The 10,307-nt window shown below is 44.6% G+C and overlaps 1 long non-coding RNA gene across 1 annotated transcript; it reads right to left on the bottom strand.

Moving 5' to 3' along the window:
• Positions 1-8,988: 8,988 nt before the first annotated feature.
• Positions 8,989-10,208, bottom strand: LOC124658222. The gene is made up of 2 exons (XR_006989078.1): positions 10,153-10,208; positions 8,989-9,322 (listed from the first exon to the last, which is right to left on the bottom strand). It is a non-coding gene; the product is annotated as an uncharacterized LOC124658222 (long non-coding RNA).
• Between the last annotated feature and the right edge of the window lie 99 nt (positions 10,209-10,307).

The following is a 10,307-nucleotide window of genomic DNA, read 5'->3' on the forward strand; positions in this document are numbered from 1 at the left end:
TGATCCTAAGAACGTTGATGCTGCTCTTCAGTTAGCCGAAACACAAGAAGAATTGAACGAAGAAATTAGACCTCACTACTCTCATCGATACAGAGGGGACAACAAACCATACAACAAAACAGGGTTTCCTGGAAGGGGCATGCTGGGTACTACACCTGATGAACAAAAGAAGATCGAAGAGAAGCCAGTGCAGAAACCACCTTGGGATGAGAAACTGCAGTCTCTGAAGTCGCAAAGACGAGCACATGGAGAATGTTTCCGATGCGGAGATAAATATCAACCTGGATACAAATGTAACAAGTCTGTGCCACTTCACATGGTGGAAGAATTGATTGAGCTGCTACACATCAACAACTCCGATAGTGAGGATAGTAAAAGCTCTAGCAGCAGCTCAGAGGAAACCTTTATGTATATTTCAAAGTGTGCATTGGCAGGAACCACACACAGCAAGAGCATCCGGTTGCAAGGAACACTGCACGGAAAACAGGTCTTGATACTGATTGATTCAGGAAGTTGTGGCAGTTTCATCAGTGACACGACAGTGATGCAATTAGGGCTGAAAACCATAGATGTCGAACCGATGCAGAGGTGCCCAGTTCAACACTACTTTCAGGGTGTTCAACATTCCATGCTATGACATCATTCTAGGGATGGACTGGTTAAATGAATGTGGAAAGATGTGGATAGATTGGCCAAAGAAAACACTTCGCTTCAAGGTACAAGGAAAAATAGTAACACTCAAAGGGATCAAAGATACAGTGAAAGAATGCAGTTCCATTTCGGTACGCAGAAATTCAACAACTGATTAAGCAAAATGCTGGCGCAAGTAATCCATTTGTGTCCCATTGGAGAGTCCTATGACGTGGTGCCATTGCCTCATGAAACAGAGCAGTTGATATCTGAACACGAACAATGCTTTGGTACCCCAACAGGTCTTCCTCCCCATAGAGCATTTGATCACAGAATCGAGCTCATGCCCGGCGTCCAACCTGTGAATGTCAAGCCATATCGATATATACTCACCTCAGCAAAAAAGATGAGATCGAACGACAAATCAAAGATATGATACACCAAGGCATAATCAAGCCGAGCCAGAGTCCATTTGCTTCTCCAGTGTTGTTGGTGAAGAAAAAGGACGGGTCATGGCGCTTTTGCGTTGACTACCGCCAACTGAATGCTGTGACGGTCAAAGACAGATTTCCAATGCCAATCGTGGATGAACTATTGGATGAACTAGCGGGAGCGCAGTTCTTCACCAAATTGGACCTTCGCTCGGGATACCACTAGATACGAATGCGTGAAAAAGATGAAAACAAAACGGCATTCAAGACACATGAAGGACATTATGAATTTCGTGTCATGCCCTTCGGATTGACATCCGCGCCGGCAACATTTCAAGCGGCGATGAACACAATTTTTGCTCACGTAATTCGGCGCTTTGTATTGGTCTTTGTGGACGATATGCTCATCTATAGCAAGACATTGGAAGACCATAAGGGGCACCTAAATGAGGTATTCCAGTTGCTTGAGCAGAACAAGTTGTATTTGAAGAAGAGCAAATGCTCCTTTGCGCAACGATCCCTCGAGTACCTCGGGCATATAATCAGCGCGAAAGGAGTTGCGACTGATCCCACCACAATATCAGCAGTGCACCACTGGCCTCAACCACGCAATGTGAAGCAGCTCCGTGGATTCCTAGGATTGGCGGGATACTACCGTTAATTTATCCGCCAATTCGGGATTATCCGTCGACCGCTGACAGCGTTACTGAAGAAGGACACACCCTTCGTGTGGTCACCACCAGTTGAAGATGCTTTTCGCTCGCTGAAACAAGCGTTGGTGCAAGCGCCCGTGCTCGCGCTACCCAATTTCGAACACGAGTTCGTGTTGGAGACTGATGCATGTGCCACTGGCATCGGAGCGGTGCTGATGCAGCGTGGACACCCTTTGGCGTTCCTGAGCAAAGCCCTCGGACCAAAAAACCAGGCTGTGTCCATCTACGACAAGGAGTGCCTTGCCATCCTGCTGGCGGTTGACAAGTGGAAATCTTACTTGCAGCATGCGCCCTTCGTGATTTATACTGATCAACGGAGCCTTGTTCATTTGGGGGAACATAAATACAACACAAAGATCCAACAGAAAGCTTTTTTCAGGCTATTGGGGCTGCAGTACAAGGTAGTGTACAAACAAGGGAAACACAACATTGCAGCTGATGCTCTGTCCAGGCGCCCAAATACAGTATGTGCAATTTTAGTAGCAAGGCCACTTGATACGAGAAAGATGAGCAAACAAAGAAGCTATACGCTGAATTATGTCTCCAGGGCTCAAACGCGCATGGCTTTACACTGATGGATGGAGTCATCAGACACTAGGGTAAGATATGGCTAGGGAATCATAAAGAAGCTCAGCAAGCAGTGCTTACAGCCTTGCACAATAGTGGTTTGGGTGGCCACTCAGGGGGCTTGGTCACATACCACAAAGTGAAGCAAATGTTCGCGTGGCCACACATGAAGCAGGACATCACCAAGTATGTACAACATTGCACTGTCTGCCAGCAAGCTAAGAGTGAACAGCCGTTGCCAATTCCTCCTGAAGCCTGGCATACTGTTGGCCTCGATTTTATTGAAGGATTACCCATCTCTCGCAAGTATGATACGATTCTAGTTGTGGTGGACAAATTCACAAAGTTTGGTCACTTTATACCTCTGAAGCATCCATTCACTGCGGCAACTGTAGCTCAGGCATTGTAGCTCGGGCATTCATCGACAATGTCTATTGCTTCCATAGCATGCCCAAGGTAATCATCTCTGACAGAGATAAGATTTTCATCAGCAGTTTTTGGCAAAATCTGTTCAGACTGGCCGACACAACTATGAACATGAGTTCATCTTACCACCCACAAACCGATGGAAAAACTGAGCGGTTAAATCAATGCTTGGAGACCTATCTCAGATGTCTCGTACATGCAAATCCGAAGCAATGGGCGAAATGGCTTTCCCTAGCTGCCTACTGGTACAACACATCCTTTCATTCTGCATTGGGGAGATCTCCATTTGAGGTACTGTATGGACGCAAACCTCGTCACTTTGCATTCCAGCAAGCGGAACCCAGTGGGCATAAAGAGTTGGATGAATGGCTGCGCGAGCGGGCTGAGATGCTGCCAGTTATCCGTCAGCACTTAGAACGAGCGCAGCGCCGCATGAAGCAACAAGCAGATAAGAAAAGGATGGAGAGATCCTTTGCTGTGGGAGACTGGGTGTACTTGAAGCTGCAACCCTATATCCAAGTGTCAGTGGCAAGGCGCTCAACACAGAAACTGGGATTCAAATTCTAAGGGCCATATCAGATACTGAGCAAAGTTGGCAATGTCTCCTACAAGCTGAAACTACCTGATTCAACTCGCATTCATCCTGTGATCCATGTCTCTCAACTGAAAAAAGCCATACGACCCCAAGACACTATAAGTGCAAAGTTGCCCTGTTACTACACTAATGATTCCTTTGCAGTACAACCTCAACAAATCATCGATGAGCGCATGATCAAACGTGGGAGCAAAGAGGTGCCACAAGTAAAGGTACAATGGTCTGGCATGCCGCCGTCATTGCAGACCTGGGAGTCGGTCTTCGCCATCGTCAACGAGTTCCCGCAGGCACCAGCTTGGGGGCAAGCTGGTACTCGAGGAGGGGGTAGTGTCACGACACACTATCTGACGGAGGCCCTGAGGATCAAGAGAAGGACGGACTACCGCCAACGCGTGCGTGAGGCCCATATCGAGGCCCAAGCCTGACAACGGAAATGACCCGGCCTGAGGAGCAGGCAAGCGAGTTAAGTGTCGTGTGATCCAAGGAGAAAGCATAAAATTGTAATCAGAATTAGTTTCCCCTTTTGGGTGAATCTCTCTCTTCTTCCTCCTCGCGACTCCGTCGCTGATTCCTTTCCCAGCGTGACGCTGCGGATAATTGTATCGAATTGCTGTGATTGATCCAGACTATCGTAATCGGAGTCTCACACTGTGATTGTAGCATTGCGATAGAGCTTCAGAGCTGCATAGAAAGAAACTATCCACGCCATGTGAAATACTTAACGAACACATTAGTTGGGATATAAACCAATTTTATTTTTAAACTTGGGGATAGAAACCAACCACGTTTGCCTAACGTAGATAAACATACTAGATTAGATCGCAAAGATCGACCCCAAACCAGTTGTACCGTCGTACATTACGTGGACACGTGGGATCCTTTGGGTTGAATCAACCAACCATGGGCGCCTGGTCAAGCAAATCTATCGCTTCTGCTCCCGCGAAGCCGCCGCTGCCGGAAGCTAGGCCGTGGTCAGACCTCCCGCCGGAGCTCGCGGGCCTCGTCCTATGCCGTCTGCCTTTCCTCGCCGACCGCGTCCACTTCGGCTCGGTCTGCCGCCACTGGCGCCATGCCGTGGAGCAGCAGTCGCCTGTGCTGCCTCCTGCGTTCCCGTGGATCATCAGCTTCAACGGCCTCACCTACCGAAGCATCCAAGACGGCCAAGTTCGCCGCTTATCACGCCCCAGCAAATCCACGGCGTGCTGGGGTTTCTCCGAGAACTGGTTGCTACTCGCGAGGCCGTGGCACGGCCATGACCCGAAGAACTCCAACTTCTTGGAGAACCCTCTCTCCGGAGCAGTCATACCGTTGCCGGGCCAGCTAGATCCCGACATGTCCGTCAATGGCTTTGCTGAATTAGCGTGCATCCACAAGTTCATCGTATGCTCCAACAATGTTATCGTCGCCACAACCATCAGCTGTCCACTCGTCGCGTGTTGCCGGCCTGGTATGTCCTCATGGTCGACAAGCTTGCACGCCGGCGGTGAGTCCTATTATGAAGACATCGCCTTTTACAACGGAGATATATGCGCTATCACCACAACAAGAGGAGACCTTTTCACGCACGAGGTTAGCGTGGATAACGGCAACGGGGAGGCAACGGTGTCGTCCGCCAAGCAAGTGATCAAGGGCAGCGACTCCGGTTATGACGCTGGCATAACTCGATTCCTCGTGGTTTCTTCGTGCGGTAATAAGTTGCTCATGGTCAACCACGAGAAATGTCATGGCTTCTTTGAGGGCTACGTGTTCAAGGTGTTTGAAGCGGATGTGGAGATGGCCCGGTGGTCGCAGCTAGCAAGCCTTGGTGATCAAGTGCTATTTCTGAGTAGAAAGTGCTCCAAGGCCATCTCTGCATCTACCCATGACGATGAGTATTTCCGTGGGGACAAAATATATTTCCTGGACCGTGCACTTCAGGGTCCCAAAAAATGTCGATCTCCGACTGGGCTTACAAGCAGCGGTATGTACGACATGAGGAATAACACGTACCATCCCATCTTGTCTGATAATCTCCGCGTTGGTGATGTGATGTCATGGTTCTTTCCACATAAGTGAAAATACGACAATCTATGCATGCATGTATACATATACGAAATCTTACATATAGGCACACCGGCTAGTATATTTGTGTACCTGGTTGGTCTTTGTATCCTGTAGACTAACTAAGATTAGCTTTATTGTGGAGAATGCATTTCTACCATGTGTGTGCGCATTGTATTCAAGAAAATCCTTGTGTGCGCGCATTGATCCAGCCCTCTTGAAGGACTTGTAGGATAATGTGAATTCGTGCTAGTCTGCCCTGGAGAGCTAGAGATTCGGGAACTAAAAGCCCATGTTTTTGCCCTTGTATGAAGGTGGACAAGAAACTCAAGCTAAGGGTGAACAACTCCCTTGAAGTGGCGCAAATGAAAATCTAGGTTAATGGAGTATTCCTAACTTGTTTAAAATTTCTGAGGATCTGTCGAGACATTGTATCTTTCCAATTGGCATATTTATGTTCATTTTCAACCTCAGAGACTTCAAGAGACTTGCCCCTTCAATTCAACTTCAAACCTTTCATTAGTAGGTGAAGATTTACATACGATGATGAAGGTGATGTTATTATGAATGCATGTGTTTCACCTTATGATCTTTGATTAATCTTGAACTTGGTAATTTTCATATTTTTCCATAAGGGACGCTTTATTACTCAAAAAAAAAATAAGCACTTACACCCAGCCTCTGCATAACTAGGATGCACACAGCCGTTTAAGAGTCTAGTATCAAGCAAAAAGAGATACAAAGAACGATATAAAAAGCTAACTACTATAAAACTCCGTTGGCTTCAATCCTTCGACTATGCAGCCACCATCAGAGGCCAGGAGCTGGATCGAACGCTCCATGGGAGAAACCACCAGAAACCCCGAGTAGATGTGATCTACCTTCGTGAGAAGCCGAGTAGAATAACGAGCCATCAACCTCCAGCAGGTGGGACTCGAGAGATCTCCGAGAGACATGACTGGAGAGAATGAGGAGGAAGGTCAGCATGCGCCGGCATGGCGCCGATGACTGGGGCTTGGATACCCTAGAACACCATGCAGTCGCCAGAGCCTCCTAAACCCTAGTCCCAGCCACAAAAATTGATGAAAATAGGTGATCGATGCTGACTTGTGGTCATTTAGATCGTTGGATACCTTATATAGTAAATTGTCACTACAAACAGTAGAAGGTACCAAGCATTTCAAAATACCGACAAGAAAAACTCTAGACTGTTGGATTTTTTGGATGGTAAACTATCACTTCCAAACTGCTATTAATTCTCCTGTAGGAGATATAAGAATCATTAGCGCGAACTTAAGAAGCTTGGTCATGTTGCCAATCCTCTATGCATAAGAAGCACATATTTGATATATCTATATATATGGAGCACCGAATCTCTGTAGCAAAGTGTATGGTTGACACATATAATTTGATATTTTGAAACAATAATAAACTAAAATGGAATCATAGACTTACATGCACAAACAAATGGGTTTTGCAATCTTGCATGCCAGTAAGGGTGTAAGGAAGCATGGAAGCACAAAGTAACATGAACCAAGAAGCATGGTCATAGTACCACACTCTAGTTTTACATGAGAAGCACATAAGAAAGCGTACAAAGCATGGACGCTGAAACCTAAGTTCATGCTATCACAGTATAACTGGGGCGTATTGGAATTTGGAAGCATTCAATTATTAAACAGCAAAAATAGCATGTTTGCATCCAAAATCTGGGTACAGAAATTTTCAATCTACAAGCTAATTGCTGCCCTTCAGGCTTACTCTTCAAAATTGCAGAAGGATCTTATCCTAGCAACAATTTGCATGACGTTTCATAAACAAATGGTACAATGGGATGGAAATTTAGAGATTTGTAAATATGTGGGCACCTTAGAGGAGAAGATCATCAGCTGCGGCAGGAGAAGGATGCAGCCTGCCGCCCCGGCCAGCCGCAGTACGAGAAAGAAGCCCTTACCTCGAACCAACTGAACGGCCACCAACCCTCAGGGAAGCCCCGATGATGCTTCTACGCAGCGGAACGGCATCGCCTGCTGATGCAATTTTTCGATAAAGGATACTTTATTAATTTGATAAGCAATTACATCCAGCCTCTGCATAATCAGGATGCACACAGCCGTTTATAGCCAAGAGAACAATCTGATAAAACAAATACTAGGCGGAATACATATCGAAACGATGAAATATAGAACGCCTGCTGATGCAATGTCTCGATCAAGGTCGAGGTGGCGCAGAGGAAGGGATGGCAGGGCACGACACAGTGAGTGGAGTCTGCATAAGCGGCGAGTTCAGGATGCCGCGCAGGAGACACGATTTGGGGAAGAAGCCGAGTGATCTGTAATTAGCAGCGTATTTTTTGGGTAACCTGGTTGGCATCGTGCGGGAATAAGGGGTCACTTGTTTTTAAGAGGGAATCAAGCTGTCCATCCACGTCATCCGATGAAATGAAGACGTGCGGCGAGGACTACGATAGGTAGTGTTTTACCTTATAAAAACGCCAGAAAAAATCACACGATAGAAAATGTAGTTTTTGACACCTTTTCTCATCACCTTACTAAGGCGATTTTCAAAGACACCAGCAGAAAACGACTCCAAACTTGCCACACTTCACGGCGAGTAATCCAAGAACCAAGGAAGTCCACGATCAAACTGTGATTGCCCCTAGCAAAAATGTCCATAACCAAGGACGCGGATTCTGATAGGTTTGCACTTCATAAAAAGTCTACTACTTTACATGCACGACAGAATTCCTTTTGTTGCCTGCTATGGCTAATGGCAGAAGGGTTCATCCTGTGGGTGCTGGCCAGGGAATTCTAACAAGACCATTCCATTGCTCAACAGTTGCACTTGCACTACACCACCGGTATCATTCATCCAGGCTACGGTGTCACCAAAAACACTTGGATAAACGAGGAACGAATAACATAGACCCGACGAGCAATACCATGTATGCTATTACAATGGCCTCATGCTCTTACAAGCCAGAGCATAAATATCGATACATCGATCGACTTACCATCTATTTTACTATAGGGATGGATTATGGATATAAGTTGGAGGTGAAAAGGTTAATAAGTCAGACCCCAAGATAGCTCGAATTGGTGGTACCACGATACAATCTTCTAATGACGAAAGACAGGTCATTTTTCTACATATAACTACAAATGCAGACCCAATACACAACTCATGTTTATATAACGGGGATAGCGCAACTAGCCAACTACACTTCATTCAATCATCGGTTAGCAATCCTCAAGACCAAGAGGTGAGAAAGTACCTCAAAGCACATACAAAAAAAAAATCATAAATACCATAGCATACATGAAACATCGCAAGGAAAGCAACAATGCAATATATGCAATCTATCAACATACACCATGCAAACAACCACATAATCATACTAGACAAGTATGTTGCATGCATAACCATTAGGTGTGTAGCCAGAGGCTGATCTGAGAGGTCTTATGACCACACAGCCATGGCGCAAAATAAGCAGTTAAGGGCGTCAATAAAATTTGCAAAACTCCACAGAAAGGGAAGAATGAATATCGAAGGGAAAAAATCTCAGCTCCATCACTGCCATAAGTTGTAGAGGATATTTAGTTTTGTACCAAGTACTTTTATGAATCTACACTACACATACCAACAAGTTTGACTATCAAACGATGTAAGTAATTCAATGTGTACAAAGTAACACACAACATCCATAGAGATATTCACCATGAGCAAACGAATACAGGCAGAGCAACTACTAATGTCCAGCATTAAACTCTTGTAAGGGTTGTCATTGTCACAAGAAGAAGTACCAACACCAGAACGTAAAATTTACAGCTACACTATAAGTGGGTGTTTCCGGTTTTCGGGCATCGCTATGAGAAACATATTTTGCTAACACAGCCCATTTTATTCGGAAGATCTTGGATCTGTTCACAAAAAAAGCAAATGTAATTAAATTATATATATCAAATAGGACTTAAGAAAAACTTAAAATGAGTAGTTGTCACAAATATCAATTATTCAAGTTAGACTTGTTCGTCTTCCCAAGAAAATACACTTGTATACATTGCTCTAACTGGACCAATATCAGACCAGCAATGCAGACAACTTAGATTACATGATTGATAAGTTTCTTTAACAAAGCAACTTATGCTGCCATCCAAAGTACCTCTAGATTTCTATGTAACACTTGCAACTGAAAATAACGAGAATATGACATTCCTTGGGTTTGCGTGCAAATTTTTGATAATTACTAGTAATGGACATTTTTATTGATTAGAAGTATTAGATAATACATTTTGAAAATCCTTACAAGAATACTAAAAAGAATATTTGCATGCAGATAACTTGAACTATAATTGTATGTCTATTACAGGATTTATTCACAAGTTTATTCTCCTAAATTTTTTTGCACTCATCCAAAGTACTTCTGGACTTCTACCTAGCACTTACAACATGCAAAATTCCCATGAGACTAGACAGATGACCTCTTGACACACTTACAACATGCAAAATTCCCATGAGACTAGACAGATGACCTCTTGACACGACAACAGACAGATTTTGGTCGTCTAAAAAGCCATGATTCAAGACAGTTTTATTGACTAGTATAGTTGTACTACACAATACCTTACAGAAATATTTACGCTACAGCACGGGAGTATTGACATGAAGATATCATATCAATGGATCATGAAGATGCAATCCATGAGAAGATATTCATGAAGATGCTATATCCAAAATTATAAGCACATACCTATGAGCTCCCTGCAAAAATCCTAAGGATTAGGTGTCCGACCTTTGGAACGTCCCTGCGTATTAAATTAGTTCAGTTAACTTACAAATTATAATGCTTTTCGAGTTTTGATGATTCAGCAAAAACAAAAGAGTCCTTACAATGGGCGTCAAACA

The sequence above is a fragment of the Lolium rigidum genome, chromosome 5 (genome assembly GCF_022539505.1).
Source record: "Lolium rigidum isolate FL_2022 chromosome 5, APGP_CSIRO_Lrig_0.1, whole genome shotgun sequence".
NCBI classification, from domain to species: Eukaryota; Viridiplantae; Streptophyta; class Magnoliopsida; order Poales; family Poaceae; genus Lolium; species Lolium rigidum.